Source organism: Canis lupus, chromosome 30 (genome assembly GCF_011100685.1).
Source record: "Canis lupus familiaris isolate Mischka breed German Shepherd chromosome 30, alternate assembly UU_Cfam_GSD_1.0, whole genome shotgun sequence".
Classification (NCBI taxonomy): domain Eukaryota; kingdom Metazoa; phylum Chordata; class Mammalia; order Carnivora; family Canidae; genus Canis; species Canis lupus.
Window position 1 is genome coordinate 6,601,117 of NC_049251.1, and position 16,892 is coordinate 6,618,008.

The window sequence follows — 16,892 nt, forward strand, 5'->3', positions numbered from 1 at the left end:
TGATAGGATATTTGCTATAGTTTTATTGATAATACTGAAACTAAAAATGAACAGAATTTCCAGTAAAAGATGATGGCCGAACAAATTATGGTAGAGTTTTATATTTAAATTAACTACTGACATTCAAGAATCCTGTAAAAGTCAAGTCAGAAAGACCCTTGTAAACATGACACACAAGAGAGGCAATATGAGAAAAAATTATGTAGTCTACATAATTTAACTACATTAAATTGACTACATAAAAATGTAAATGTTTGGAAGAATACTTGAGACATAGTAACCAGTCAATAAAGATTATTTTGTATTACTATTAGCATTGTTATTTTTCTTATTACTTAATGCTTCATATTTTTGTTGAACTGAGCCCCCATTGTACTTTTAAGTACAGGCTTCAACACCATTTTAAAAAACTTATTTATTTTATTATTATCTTTTTTTTTTTTTTTTTTTTTAAGAAAAGCCTTACTCATTTAAGAGAAAGACCAAGAGGGACTGATGTTGCTTAGAGTCTTCCAGCATTGAAACCATGTCTCTAGCTTTGTATCTAAAGCCAGGCTCTGATCCTGGGGTCTGGGATCAAGTCCCATATCAAACTCCTTCCAGGTTCCTTCCATGTCTCTCTTGAATAAAAATAAAATCTTTAAAATATAATATAGGTGGGCTTTTAGCCAAGTTTTTCCAAGAGGGAAGACACAGAGCTGGGAAGAAAATTGGTTCTATTTACATGATGCTAAAATAAGAGACTATTTCACCAGTTTCATCAAACAACTGCTCCACTTGGAGAGAAGCTAAACACCCCACTACCCCACTCAGTGAGCTGGTTGTCCAGTCATAACTCATCCGAAGTTTATGAATGATTCTGATGTTGACTGTTTTATTTCATAATAAAACCAATTGAGTCTCACCCTGAGACTGGTGAAAACATTTCAGATGTAAAGGCCAAAAGGAAGGGCTGTTTCAATGATTCTTCGCTCTGAAGCAATCTTTTATTTCCCACGGCCCACTCATTGTGATATTACTGATTTTTGTTTTCTTTAGATCCAGCCCTTTTCTCAAAGAAGGCATGGGAACTTTATGTCACTATTTCTGGATGTGACTTTTGGTTATTTGGAGGAGAGGAGAGGAGAAAAGAAATAGAGAATGAGTGGCATAGAGTTGTTGGGCGAATATAGACTTTGATGTAACTTCCTGCATTTCCTTTGAGGGGAGCTACCTTCTTTGCAATCTACAGATAACTAATTGGATTCTTTTTTTTTTAATTTTTTAAAAATTTACTTATGATAGTCACACACACAGAGAGAGAGAGAGAGAGAGAGAGAGAGAGAGGCAGAGACACAGGCAGAGGGAGAAGCAGGCTCCATGCACCAGGAGCCCGACGTGGGATTCAATCCCAGGTCTCCAGGATTGCACCCTGGGCCAAAGGCAGGCGCCAAACCGCTGCGCCACCCAGGGATCCCAACTAATTGGATTCTTTACCAAATGACTATGGAACTCTGGTGAGAAAAAAACCAACCTGTGCATAGGTCATCATAAACATTTCAATGCATTCCCTATATTCCAAGGTTTCAGATAAAGGATTAATTACCAGTCCTCTCATAATAAGTGATTTTTTTAAAACATGCTTTTTTAAAATGAAAAATTATAGCCATACAGAAAATTATAGAGAATAGTATAATGGATATCCATATACCCACCACTTAGATCTAATATAACATTTTCCCTCTGCTTCTATTTTTCAAATTTTGAAGTAGTTCAAACATATCAAGAAATATAGGAAAAATATTAACAAATAGCTTTGTAAATAAAATATGTAAAGTATTTGGAACAATGCCTGGACCATAGAGAAACACAAGTGCCATTCCCCATGCCAAACTTTGACATTTTAAGATTTTGCCATAGTTGTCTCAGATTAATTTAAGAAATCAAAATACCAAGACACTTGAGACCCTTGTTTATCTCTCTTTGATACCTCCCCCTATTTTCTCTCTCACTCCCTCTTATGGTCCTCCCTCCCTCACTTCCTCATTCACTCACCCTCAACCTTTACACAGAAAACCACTGCCATGAATTTTGTGTTGATTATTCCAGTTTTTATAGTTTTGTATCATATTGTTTAGATTATTGTATTTCCAAGCAATATTTAATGTAGTTTTTATTATATGTGTATATTATATAATTTGCTTTTTCATTCAATATGTTTTTACGATTTAGTTGTATTAAGGTACAACTCTGGTTTATTTGTTTTCATTGCTGTATAGCATTCACTACATAAATATTATCTACATTTTGGTGATCATTGAGGCTATTCCTAGTTTTTTATTATAAATCTTTTGTAATAATTCCTTACATACATATGCAAGGGTTTATTTAAGGCAGTGGCTTAATACACACATGTACCCATGCATATATACATAGTTATATGTATACTGAAACCCAAACTATAAAACAGCCTTCTATCATTTTACTATTTTTATTATTTACCATTTATTCTATTTTATTCTATTCCATTCCATTCATGTCCATTCTTATTTGATCTCTCTAGTCTGAAAAGAGCAAAATGTAGGCTGTGACTTCACCATGTTGATTTCCTAATTTTACCAATGAGTCTAAACTCATAGTTTGAATGATACCACTTTAAGTTGTATACCTGAAGATGGAATTCCTGTCATCTAGTATATGAATATTTAACTTTACTAGTATTGGCTCCCAAAAAATACCTCCAGAAAAGAAGAAAAAAAAAAAAAAAAACCCACTGTTGATCAAGCAAAGCTGTTTCTTGGGCCTACTGTAGTAAGAAAAAACACTACCATAGCAGTCTGAATAATATTTCAAAATAGGGAAATTAGAAGATTTAGGTTTTAGGACTTGAGCTGAGTGATTTTAAGGTACATTTTTTATGGCATGGGACTAGTTTGGATTGGGCAGTTTATGACATAATAGCTTCGAATTGGTAGATACCATGAGGCAAGACTCCTGAAGGAAGTCTTGATGGGCAAGCTACTAGTCTTGATAAGTAGGGTAGTTTTTGCAGCCTCATATATTTATCTTCCAGAAAAAAATATTTCCCTGAAGCAAGCAGCTAAGTATTACTTAACAGAAAAATACGCCTGATCTCAGACTTGTCTAAAATAGTGATGGAAAGGTATGTTTGGTGTCATTGTTGTTTAACACCAGAATAGGGAATTATGTTAGATTTGGTTCTCACTACACATACCAAGCATCTACCTTCAGCTCGGTCATGATCCCAGGGTTCTGGAATGGAGCCCCAAATTGAGCTCCCTGCTCAGCCGGAAATCTGCTTCTCCCTTTCCCTCTGCCGATCCTCCTGCTTGTGCTGTCTCTTGCTCTCATTCTCTCTCTCTCTCTCTCTCTCTCTCTCTCAAATAAATAAATAAATAAATAAAATCTTTTAAAAGTTTTTTAAAAAAAATCAGCAAAAGCTTATGATTCAAAAAGAGAAACAAAAAGAAATGAATGTGGGAAGAATTAGAAATCTTCAGGTGAAAAAGTATAGCTCTTGATTTTCAAACACTCAATAAGCTGGTTAAACTATAAACCATATACATGGAATAAGCTAGTACTGAGGACATCATTTAGCTGAAGCTGAGGAAACAAGAGGAAAGTGAGAGTGAGCAGTAAAGAAGCAAGGAGGATAGATGAAGAGGCTCCAACATGCATCTAGTAAACCTTTCAAAAGAATAATAAAATAAGTGGAAGAAGGGAAGCAAGGTCTGAAGAGGTAATAGCTATATTTTTTCCAGAATTAAAAACAAATATGAATCTTTAGATCGAAAATACATTCTGAGTATCAAGATGGATAAAAATAAATAAATCCACATCAAGTTACAGTCTTGTGAAACTGCAGAATATAGATGGTATAGACAATCCCTAAAAAGTTATCAGAGAAGAAAACGCAGATCACTTATAAAGGAAAGACCTTCACACTTAAACAGATTTCTTATTGGTAACAATAGAGGCCAAAATACAATAGGATGATAGCTTCAAAATACAGAAGGAAAATAACTGGTAATCTATAACTGTATATCCAAATAAGCTGTCATTTAAGAGCAAAGGCAAAGTAATGACATCAAACTAAAAACGTTTTCATTTGTACAAAGCCAAGAGTTTACCATTGAGCCCTCACTAAAAGTACTATTAAAGAATAGACTTAAGAAATAAGTGAAACCAGAGAAACCACATGATACCACAAAAATAGGGCATAAACTGATAAAATATATGAGTAATTTTAATTAACAATAGGCTATGTTTTTTAAAAAAATGAAAGGCATGGTCTAAGGGAAAAGGCCATATTAAGTTTTTGGCTGTTAGATCCTTTGTTAAGACTTCTGACAGAAGTTCTTCTCCATCAGACAGAAGTCTTTCCAGAACTATGAAGTGTACAGTCCCACAGAAGACCGATATGCCCAAACTCTCTACAATTAAGTCTAAAGAAAATAGAGAAAGTCTCAAAAAGAATTGTGGGTATATAGCTTTTAGCACATGAGATTGACTAAAATAAAATACATAGAAATCCATAAAATTTTATGAGAGAGTTGTTTTGGCAAACTGGGTTAAAAGAGACTGAGATTGGGGTACCTGGGTGACTCAGTTAGTTAAGCATCCAACTCTTGATTTCAGCTCGTCATGACCTCAGGGTCATGAGATTGAGCCCTGTGTCGGGCTTGTGCTGGGCATGGAGCCTGCTTGGAATTCTATCATTTTCCCTCTGCCACTCCTCCTTCAGCACAGGCTCATGCATGCTCTCTTTCTTTCTCTCTCTGTCTTGAGAGAGACTGAGATTAATTGAGATTAAAAAAAAAAGAAACATGGACCCCAATTTTCTACAGTCAGGAAGCAGGCTGATAAATCTGTTCAGTGGTCAAGAAAGAAATGTTCTCCAATGTCCTCTGCAGAAGTGATTGAGGAAAATAGTAGAAGGACACAGAAGAAGACAGAACCAGTCACCATAGGGAAAAATGGACTACGGAGTCATCCCTAGGAAACTGGATATAGTAAGCAAGATATATTCCCTAGGCACAAGGAAAAAGTACCTGGCAACATTTGCTCAATGGGATTCAAACTTGCTGTGGACCAATGGCTGCTGCATGTCTCTTCTTTTTTCTTTTTTGAATGGTGGAGCTTGAGTGCAGTTTTCCAGTACATGCTTCATCATTGTATGTGGGAGGCAGATAACTTGTCTTTTTAGTGGTGGAGTTGCATCCAAATGTGACATAGATAATAAGGCCCTGGATTTAGAGCTCAGTGCCTTTATCAGATGAGTCTTTTAGGGTGTGATAGGATAGGGTTGAGTGAACTTCATGTGTGGTAGAAATGTAATAATTATAATCCAGAGGGTGGCCTGTGGTAGATTTCATTATTGTCCATAACGTTTGACCCTTCCATGTATCCACACCCAGTGTCATGAGACTTTGCAGTTCCTCCAATTACAGGCAGAATATATTTCCCCATCTCATGGATTCTGAGCTTGGCATGTGCCTTGCTGTGGCCATTAGAATGTTAACAGATGTCGCATGCTTAGGTACTTGAAATGTTCTAGCAAGGTTGGGCTTGATCCCTTTCACTTTTGCCATTGCCCTGGGTAGCCTACTGGTTCCAGAGTCATGTAATATGTACATGAAGCAAACTTGACCTGGACTGACAGTCTGGAAGCAAATCTAGCTGAGCCTGGCTGAGAGTAACCAAACTGAAATCAACTCAAAGATACTTGATATGTAAATAATTGCTTTCTGTTACAAACCAGTGGTTTTGGGATTTTTTTAAAAAAGAAGTATCACTATGATGATTCTTGAATAAAATATTATCTTACTCCACAGAAAAAATAATTCAAGACAGTTTACAGATATAAATATGAAATTAAGATATCAAGATTTTTTTAAACTAAAGTAAAATATTTTAATAATTTTTAATAGATTTTTAAAAGATTTTTATTTATTTGAGACAGAGAGAGAGAGAGAGAGCATGAGTAAGGGGGAGGGAATAGAAGGAGAGGGAGTAGCAGACTCCCCACTGAGCAGGGAGGCTGATGCAGGATTCCAACTAAGGACCCTCAGAACATGACCTGAGCTGAAGGCAGATGCTTAACCAACTGATCCACCCGGGTGCCCCAACCTCTGCTGATTTTAAAAGGGAACACTTCTTCCACTTATTACACAGAGTATGCTATATAATTATCTTAAAGTCATTGTCAAACTGTTACATAAAATTAATTTCAGCCAAAGTGAATTACTGTTTTGGTGCTTAATATTTTGATTATTTTTTCTTACCATTGGATTTCTTAATGTGTTTTAGAATTTTGCTGTTAGTATAATTTTGAATAGAAATTCTTGTATGTCTTTTTACTTTCTAACTTCTGGTTAAACTCCAGAGTGAATACAGAGAATAAGTGATTACTAAGGATATCATTACCTGTTTAGGAATTTTGCAACTGCCCCCACTTATTTATGGGGCTTGCCATAATGGCATTTGGTGGCTATTGTGAGGGTATCTCCATTGTGTGGACTGTGAGGATGTCTCACATCTAGTCACTAAGCACACTAAGCAGTGGGCACTCTGTTTCAGTGTGTGCATTGTTAGACTCTGTCCATATCTTCCAGCAAGGATGGACTATTGTATCCTGCTAAAAGCTGTAGACCCAAGTTGGTTAAATATTTTTTCTGCCTTCTTTTATAAGTACAAGGTGGTTTTAGGTACCTTATAGCTCAGTGTGCTCCCCTGTCCTGCGTGACAATTTTAGTCGTCTGTACCTGCAGGAGATTAATTCTTACTACTACTACTACTTTCTTCCAGACTCAGAGCCCAGCACATCTGTGGCTTCAGGCTTACTCACAGCTTTATGTATCATTTCTGTTCCTAATCCACAGAGATGCCTTTCTTGTTTCTAAGTCCACCTATATTGTTTTGGTTTGCTACCTTGTACACCACTGCTGTGTGTTTGGATTGGAGGTTTACGTTTTGAAATCACTGAAGAAAATTTGGCTGAGGTTCATAACATTTGGTTTTTACGCAAAAATTCTAGCATTTATTTTTTTTTATTCAATGCCTTCTTTAATGGCTATAAACTACCTAACTTCTGAATATTGTTTCAGGAAAATTTTTAAAAGGGAAAAGGGAAACAAAAACACAGCAAATAAGCAGAGCATTAAGTTCATAGTTGTCAATATAAATGATCTGGTAACCTGTGTATTTAATATTTGTCTTAGGACATTTTTTTTTTTTTATTGGTGTTCAATTGTCTTAGGACATTGAGTTCTATTCACAGGTGTGCTCCAGGAGACCCTATTATCTTTGAAGGCTGACAATTGGGGCATTAACATGATAAATGTGATAATATAGTATTTACTTCTTTTTCTTAATCGTGTGTTTTTGAAGGAACTAGAATACTACATGGGAAGATCACTGTTTATTCCTCAAGCATATAGGTAGAATAGCTTAACTTTGTTCCATGTCCTTACTAAGAATTATTTAATGAGGTTTCACACTCTACAGCTCTGTTTCCAATGTTTTAGTATCATTATTAGGAAAAGTGTGTATGTCCAAAAAAAGGTAAAAGTAAATAAATAAAGCAGTCCCAAAAGATACACAATCAAAGCCAATATTTTCTACCCCCATTTCTCTTGCTCAGTGCCACTCTATAAGAATAATTTCTATTTTTAGAGATTATATTGGCTATCTCATGGATTTATAGTGCTTTAAAGAATATAAAATCATCAATTAAGCATTATCACTCTGCTATGGACCTTCTTGCTTCAATTGAGAAGATTTAACTGCCTTCTTGTCTTACTTTCTCTCATTCTGTTACATCACTGATCTTAGTTCCACCACTGACCTCCTCTGCTACTTCAAACAGTATTCTTTTTTCCTTTAAGATTTATTTATTTATTTGAGAGAGAGAGTGAGGGAGGGAAAGAGGAAGGGCAGAGGGAGAGAAGACTCCCCCTGAGCATGGAGCCTAATGCAGGGCTCAATCCCATGACCTGGAGATCATGACCTAAGTTGAAACCAAGAGCCAGATGCCCAATCAACTGAGCCACCCAGTACCCCTTTTAAACAGTACTCTTAAATCTTCACTTCTATGTCTGCTCATCATAGACCAGAACTACCTAGTAGAACTTCTTGATAGAAATATTCATACCTATTCTGTTCAATATGGTAGCCAACTACCCATGGTGAATACTGAATCCTTAAAATCTGGCAAGTGCAACTGAGGAACAACAGAATTTTAAACTGTATTTAATTTTAATTAACTTAAAATTAAACATCCACATGTAGCTAGTGGTAACTGTACCAGATAGGGCATCTATAGATAGATATCTTTCAATTAGCTGTAGGTTTTGGGGGCAAGTATATTGGCCCCCTTCATTACTTTTCACCTCTTCTCATCCTTCCCTCTCACAACCTCAGTTATCTGTGGTTTTATATTTATATTGCCCGAATTGGTAACGTTGGCATGGTATTTGTTAAGTATAGTTAAACCTTCTATGATATATCTAAAGTTAATCCTAATGCAGAAAATCTGAAAACTATATTACTATGATTCAGCTTCCTTCATAGCTCTCTCCATGATTTTTAACTTTTTGTTGATTTATTTATTGTTTGTCTCTCTTAAGTCTGATGAAAGCTGGACTCTTGGCCACCTTATTCAGCATTATAATCCCAAAGTCTAACATTACTCCTTTATTCATTAGACATAAATGAGACTATAGAGAACACAATTCTGTATCATAAGATGGACTTTAGCAAATATCAACCAAGTTAGCATTAATAACTAAATCATACACCTTCAGGAATTGGAGCCATTTTGATCCACAGTCACAACAATTCCCTCCATATCTCTATTTTTTTGCATGCATGAATCCTGGAGTTTAACTACAAAATGGCAACTGGTGTGAGATATAATATTTCAAATATTATTAGCTGCTTTTAGACTGCTGTTTTGCCCTACATGAGCACTTGGAGGTTCAGGGACTATTTCAAGTTATGGTAGCTCTCACCTACATTTTTAGGTAACCATCCCATTTTCATATATCCTTACCTGTCATCAAGAGATATCATAAGAGCAGGTCTGAGTTAACATTTATGGGAGCTGCAGGCAGAGTATCCACTTTTGTCTCTTTGATTCCTGTTTTCTCTGGCCTGCATTCTGAACAGGGAACTAAACTGCAAAGTCCCTGAACATTTCTGATTTGCTCAGATTTATCTAAACTTAGTTACCCTGAATAATGGACCTCTTTGGTCCTGTGTGATCTCAACCATTGGTGCTGTAAGCCAAATCTTACTAGGGTGATAATGCATAACACCTGACGGTGCTTCCCCTGAAGCACTATATAGATGCTAACAAATTTTACTCTTACAGTAGGCAAGAGAGATAGCTCCTACTCCACAGAAAGAGGGGATATTTAAATGTACCCTAGGGAAGAAAACTAGTCAAGGATAAGCATTATCTTTGCTTGCTGTCTCCTTCTAGGGCCCTTCTCTGCCTCCCTCTCCCTCTATCCCTTCTCCCTCCCTCTCTCTCTTTCATAAATTCATCTTTTCCCTTGATAGGTCTGAGAAATTCCCAGAGAAAAGCTATGACTTCTGTTGAAGACAAAGGATTTTATAGATGTGTGAAGGTGATAAGCTAGAATCCTTGACCATTGTAATGGGTTGAATAGTATCCCACCCAAATTTAAGTCCATCTGAAACCTTAAAACATGACCTTATTTGGAAACAGGGTGTTTGCAGATATAATTAATTAAGAGTGGAGATGAGATTACATTGGATTAGCATGGGCTCTAAATCTAACAACTGGTGTCCTTCTAAGAAAAGGAGAAGACATAGAAACACACAAAGAGAAGGCCATGTGAAGACGGAGGCAGAGATTGCAGTGAAACAACTATAAGAAACACCAAAGATTGCCAAGAGCCAGTAGAAGCTAGGAAGAGGCAAAAGAGGATTCTTACCTAGAGCCTGCAGAGGTAGCATGGCCCTATCCATTGATTTCATACTTCTAGCCTCCAGAACTTTCAAAGAATACATTTCTGTTATCTTACCTTTGTGTTAGTTTGTTACAGCAACCCTAGGAAACTAATACAATCACCTAACTCCTCCTTCTGGAGTCTTGGACACTGCTGTCCAACTTTCTACCTGCCTCTGCAACTACCTTTCATTCTCTTCTGTCATCCTTTTCTTCTGCTCATGGCTTAAATTATGGCATTCCCCAGAATTCTGTCACTGGCCATTTTCTCGTTTCAGGGTACCTGGGCAATCTTGTTCAACTTCCTGGTTTCAATTATCTCTCTGCTAATAACTCAAAACATAAAGCTCCAGTCAGTCTCCTCTCTTTGATTTACTTTTAATATCCTACTACATATCAAAAACCAATGTCAAAAAGCACATGTTCAAAAATGAATTCATTTTTTAAACCCTTTCCCATACATTCTTCTCTCCCTTCATCACTCCTCCTACCCCTTCCTCATCCTTTATTCCCTATTTATTTTCATGTAGCATATTTGGTCCAATGACAAGAGCCAGAAATCTTGAGTCATATAAGAAATCCCATGTTCCAATCCCCAACAGCTAGTGTTTTAGCAAGCCATTTGTTTTATCACTTTAAGTTCTTGAATTAACTATTTTCTTTTCTTTTTCTATTTTCTTTGAGGAGGTCCTTATCAACTTTTAGTCATAACTACTTGGAGTAGGTTTCTGTTGATATCAATGCTCTCCAAACCATCCCACAGTATTGTAGTCACCATAATATCTCCAATATCCAACTACGATAGCACCACTCTCCTGCTTAGAATTCTTCAAGGATACTCAACTGCCAAAAGGTAAAGTCTCCTTAGGATGGCTTGACTATCTTCATGTCTCATTACTTCCCCAAGCTCCCAACATGGACTTTAGTCACACTGAACAATCTGCCATTCTCTAGCTATATTGCCATATTTCCAACATTCTCATGGCTCTGTCCATTCTGTTCTCTTTAAAATACCCTTCCACGAAAGACTCTTAACTATAGAAAACAAAATGAAGCTTGCTAGTGGGGAGTTGGGGTAATTGGGTGATGTGCATTAAGGAGGGCACATAACGTGATGAGTACTGGGTGTTATATGCGACTGATGAATTACTGAACTCTACATCTGAAACTGATGAGGTACTATGTGTTGGCTAATTGAATTTAAATTTAAGAAATTAAAAAATAAAATACTCTTCTTCTTTACCACATTTATTTGGCTCACTGGGAGGCCCCTGATATCTCCCCCAAGGCTTCTAAGTCTCCAATCTATTTTAAATGCCCCTCTGTTGGGTCTCCATAGCTTCCTCCAGAAGCACAAACATCACTTACTATTGGTAGTTTTCATCAAGAAGTCTCACTAAACAATAAAGTCCATGATACAAGGTCTATGCTCAATTTATAGCCAATAACTATTTTAGAAATTATGAGAAACAAGGCATATACATTAAAAATTTTAACAAATATATAGTATATGCATCTGTGTCAATGGATTTTCTTTAATGTAATGATTTTAAAGGAAGCAGTTATCATCAAAGTTGTGTGACAATGATGAATACTGAGAATAGATAAGACCTGAAGAAGGTCTTAAAGAAATAGTAGGACTTACATAATTAGCCTGTGATATTCCAGACAAAATAAAAATGCAAGAACAAATTTGGCATTGGGATTCAGTAAACTGATGGGTTTAACAGCAATTTGGCAGATAATTTTATTACCTTGACACCAGTGATGTTGACTACTGCAACTGAAGTGCCAGCCTGGTATGGCCTAATGCAGTTGCTGAGTTCATGAATGGAGGTGTTGTCCCTTGAGTACTTTTGGTTACAGAAGTCGTCTAAAAAAATAAAGAAAAGGAAATTATCTTCCCAGCATCCTGGACAATGTTCAGATGAGTCAGGATCCTAAATCATGATTTCAAATAAAACAGGCAGATGTATGGGACATTCAAACTATTGCTTAGCATGTTAAATTGGTTCATCCATCAACCATGAGAAGTCAGAGTCCACTGAGAAAGGGATTGGGAATTTTTTCTTGTGGCCTAACAAAGGTTCCCAAATAGTAACCCTGCAGGTTTGCACAGGTTTTCATACTTTGCTTCCTACATTAAGTTCAAATAGAGGAAAATTTCAATTTCTTTGAACAAAGAAACTGACCAAAACATCCAGCTGTTTGCTGTTGCTTTGCTTGTAAAAAAGCTGTATTTGGAAGCAAATGTGTCAGAAGGATTCTGTTAGATGGCTGATTGCGTGCCCTTTAAAGATGGGTATTGTTAAAAGTATGATATTGTCTTGGACTCCTCTCAAGGAACCATATGATTTAATTATATTTATTTGTACCTTATACAGAGTCCTATTGCTTGAATAAAGTTATAACAGGATTCTGAGGATTTAAGATACAAGCAAGGTAATTATCACATAATTTGAATTTTATGTAAGATAGACTCAAAGGAATACATGTTAAATTGATAAGAGAAGTTGGTAAGGATGAAATTAAATTAATTCCACAATGAATACACTTTGTAAGGATTTCCATGAATGGGCCAAGGAGTGTTAATAGCTTTCAACAAGGAGAACACAGGCTGAGAAGTGAAGCAAAAAAGGAATTTTGCTTCATTTTCCTTCTATTTCTTTTTCTCCCTGGAAAACAGCTGGGTCTTCTATTTTTTAAAGACTGATTTGTTGATTATTTAAAGACTGACATTCTGATCATCTATAAAAGAATTAAGCCAGCAGTTCTCATTCTTACTTTAAATATTAGGACCTACAAGAATTGAGTCTGGTCAATTAGCCAGCTTAATAAGTCATTTTCATTCTAATAATAATGAATAAGTACCAGCTACAATTCAATCTAGTTGGTCTTAAAGGATACAACCAATAGACTTTGGTCTGATGGAATTCTGGGGGAAAATATTTGATATGTTCCAAGGGAGCTAGGAGGAAGATGGTTAATTTCAGCTACCCAGATATTTTGCCCCTGGTGACTCTTCTGTAACTTAAGTTCAACACTTCTACTTTTATGGGTAATTATTATGTATAGTTGCAGGATACTTATTCCTAAACTGTTGGTATAATATCTCAGCACTCCTCGTGGACTCTCAGGTACCACTTCCCTTGAAGATTTTCACCTAATTTCATGTCAGCTCTTTTCCCATCCCTCCATCCACCCTGTACTTATCTGTACCACACTTCCTAGTGGAATCTAGGATGCATAGTTCTCTAAACACCTCTGTAGTTCTACATCATCCACCATTATTCCCACTTTACAAATGAAAAAACTGATCTTAAACACCTCTCTACTTTAAGCCAGAAAAGGCTGGAGAAACATTAGCCTTCCAGTGATTGCACTATTAAATCATGAGAAGGAGATTTTTGACATTTTCCCTCAATTTTATAAAATTATCAAATTGTTTAAATCCTCATAATGTGAGAAAAATCTAAGCAGAACTATTATTAGGATGCCATTTTTACTGTACTTCAGTCTTTTGTTCTCATGCAGAAAATTCTTCTTCCACTGGATCATGTGAGGAAAAGGTCACTGGCTAGCAAAACCCAGGTTGTTGCCAATACCTTCAGTTCCAATTATTTTTAACCACTGGGAGTGGGTGGGGGAGACTCTGTGTAGGCATCAATTATGACTGATCTGACTACAAATACTTGGCTGTTGCTATTGTTTTCATCAGAAGAAAGTATGAACACGCAGCCTGGTGTAAAGAAATAGAGACTGAGACTTCTGGGAGGAGGGAGTATAGAAAGTTAGCTCTAACTATAACAACACTATCAACATATAAAGCTTTAGTTTCTGTTTATTTTTCTTCTCTGAAAACATAAGGGACATTTAATAAATGTTTTATAATGTACTCATACAAGCAATTACCCTGAGATTGATAAGTATCTCCTAAAATGCCATCTCTTTGTTGTTTATAACGTCATCAGAGGATGTGTATCCATTCAACAAATACATTTGGGTACCCATTACTTTTTAGACCATTTGTAGGCATATGTACAGCCTCTGCCAAAATGGTAGTGGAGTGAAGATATGAAGGAGAGCCCTAGACACAAATGGACACATAGAATTTCTATAACTTTGTAAGCACAAAGAGTAAATTTTTAAAAAATCATAGTTTAACGTTTGGATACTTTTTGTAGTGGGAAACAAAAGTTTGAGAAAGAAAAACTGGAGGAAGACTCAAAAAATTGAAGTCGATTATATTTATCATCTTATGAAAATGAAAATCATTTTTGTTGATTGAAGACAACAGAAATGTTAGTCGATTTGCTTATTGATGATCATACCCTGTGAAGGCACAGAATAAGGTTTGAGAAATGTATTTGTGCAGAGAATTCTGACCCACTCACAATGAAAGATTCCAGTTCAGGACAATTTCATGTTCTGCCAGGAAATGAAGCAAAATATGTGGGACACAGGATGAGTCAAGATGGAAGGATAAACTTTAGTTTCTTTTCCTTGCAAATGTTGAAGTGCTGTACCGTTAGGAGTTTATTTTCCTCTCCCTTTGAGTCATAATACCAAGGTTTGACTAAGGTTATAGAATCAGAATCTAATTGATACCAACCTTTTATCCTCCATCTCCTGTAATATGCTTTCCTGTGACAATAATCAAAGATATACGATCCCAGCAGGAGTCAAATAAATAAGTAATAACCTTTGGAAGCTGAATTGAAGACTTTGCAAAGAAAGGTGCTCTGGAGATAAACACTATGGTCCCATAGCTTCACTATTGTCCATGACAACCATGTTTCTGCAGTTGTAGGATGTTTCCTATTTGCTAACACTCTGAATACTCTACTATGAAACCTAGAATTGCTTTTTATTTCTATCAAGTATGGGAGCAGGGGAGAAGCTTACCCATTCCACATTTTTTGAAAGGAAAGATTTTATACAATTATACAATTCAGCTAAGTACTCTGGTGTGCCAGGGAGTGAAGCTGTGCATAAGGTGAGGAAACTCTACAAGATAGATCCTAGAGAAGGACCAATAAGTGAATAGAGATGCAGGGAGGTAGTTAAGATGACCCAGCCCCTTTTTGGTTCTTATGGGGACATGAAGGATCTAGCAACCAGATCTAAAAAAACAAAAACAAAAACAAAAAGCAGAATGAAGAAAAGTCCATGTCATTGCTAACCACTTTGATCCTAGATCCTGAGAAGTTAGCTAGTGCACATTTTCCCCATTTTACAAGTGAAAAGGCATGAATACCTCAATGGCTTTGGTTTCCCAACATTTCTCCTTTCTGAAGAAGGAGCCAAGCCTGCCAGGAAGTTATTGAGTTGGTCCAATGACCTATTAGACTGCAGTCTTTTTTTAGAGGTATTTAAAAGATGACAGAGAATTCAAGGTTACCAAAATCACAGATTATAAATGGCACACGTGGAATCACTCTCCTGACCTCATGAAAAGCAGAGCCTATAAAGTGGGCATGCCAAGAGGCCAAACCCCAGGCATGAACAGATTTCCCAAGAGCCCTGTGAAGCAACTTGGGGAGTTTTGTCTGGATGTGAAGCCTCAGAGACTAGAACTCCAAATTTGTCTACATTCTGGGGAGACCTTAGAGATATACATGCTGCAAAATGTAACTTCCTGTCTCTACAGGAAAGAAACTCTTTTAACAGGGCTAATAAAATGAGCTCCTAATGAGGCCTCTCAGACATCAAATAGGCAAAGTAAAAACACACTTTGATGAGGTAAGTGTAAGGGGATCAGAAACATCTCTCCACCCCCAAAAAAGTTTCCTTTCAAAGTCATGTGGGCTGAAAAGTTAAGGATGCATCATACTTTGCAAAAGCCAAGATATCTGGAGCAAGACTTTGAAGATATTAAAGGATTAATGGGTACCTAATTAGGAACTGGCCCAAGCCACCCAGCCTTTGTATCATCCTCTACTGTCTCTCAGCCAGACCTCAGAGTTTTGACCCCATCCGCTACACACCCCACTTTTTAAAAAGATTTTATTTATGTATTCATAAAAGACATAGAGAAGGGGGCAGAGACATAGACAAACAGAGACGTACGCTCCTTTCGGGGAGCCCAATGTGGAATTCGATCCCAGGATCCAGGATCATGACCTGAGCCAAAGGCAGATGCTTAACCACTGAGCCACCCAGGTGCCCTACATCCCATTTTCTTTAATAAGCTTCAGTTTTAAAAAGAGCTGTTCTAAAACACCTCTCTAGCAAGAGAGTGATTAGGAAAAAATTTTTAAATCTTAAAATTTGTGGAGTCACATAATCCTTTTGAATCTTCCCATAATAGTCAATACACAATCACATATTTAGAAGTTAGGACTCTAAGTTAGGAGTTATGGGCTTAACATAATTGAAAAAGATTTCATCTCAATATTAGGAAGTTTCCATGAAACAGAGTTTTTTTTAGGGAGATGGAAGGCAAGTTGTTTCAGAAAATAGTGAGTGTTCCAGCCCTGAATCTGAGGCTGAGAAATGTCTGAAAGAAATAACAGAGGCCTTAGGATATGATATTAACTGACATAACATTCAAATACGCTGGCACTTGTATTTGACAATATCTGCAGTTCCTTCTGATGCTAAGACTCTATCATAAATAAATGAGGGTACAACAGACCACAATGGTTATAACAAGGGCTTCTCTTCTTCTTTAGAAGGCATTTTCTAAAGAAATACAAATGGCCAATCAAGACACAGGGAGATACCTGACATTATTAGCCAACAAAGAAATACAAATAACAACCATATACGATACCACACTCACGAGGGTAACTATAATAAAAAAGACAGATAATGATAAATGTTCGTGATGATGTGTAGAAATCACAACTCTCATATATTTCTGGTAGAAAGTTAAAACAGTGTAGGTGCTTTGGAAAACAGTCTGGCAGTTCTT

At 36.5% G+C, this 16,892-nt stretch overlaps 1 long non-coding RNA gene across 31 annotated transcripts in view; it reads right to left on the reverse strand.

Moving 5' to 3' along the window:
• LOC102155895 overlaps positions 1–16,892 on the reverse strand; it is a 648,303-nt gene that overhangs the window by 243,987 nt on the left and 387,424 nt on the right. For all 31 annotated transcript variants that reach the window (XR_005381490.1, XR_005381486.1, XR_005381489.1 and 28 more), the window contains one exon: positions 11,731–11,849. This is a non-coding gene — a long non-coding RNA (uncharacterized LOC102155895). The remainder of the gene's footprint in view (positions 1–11,730; positions 11,850–16,892) is intronic.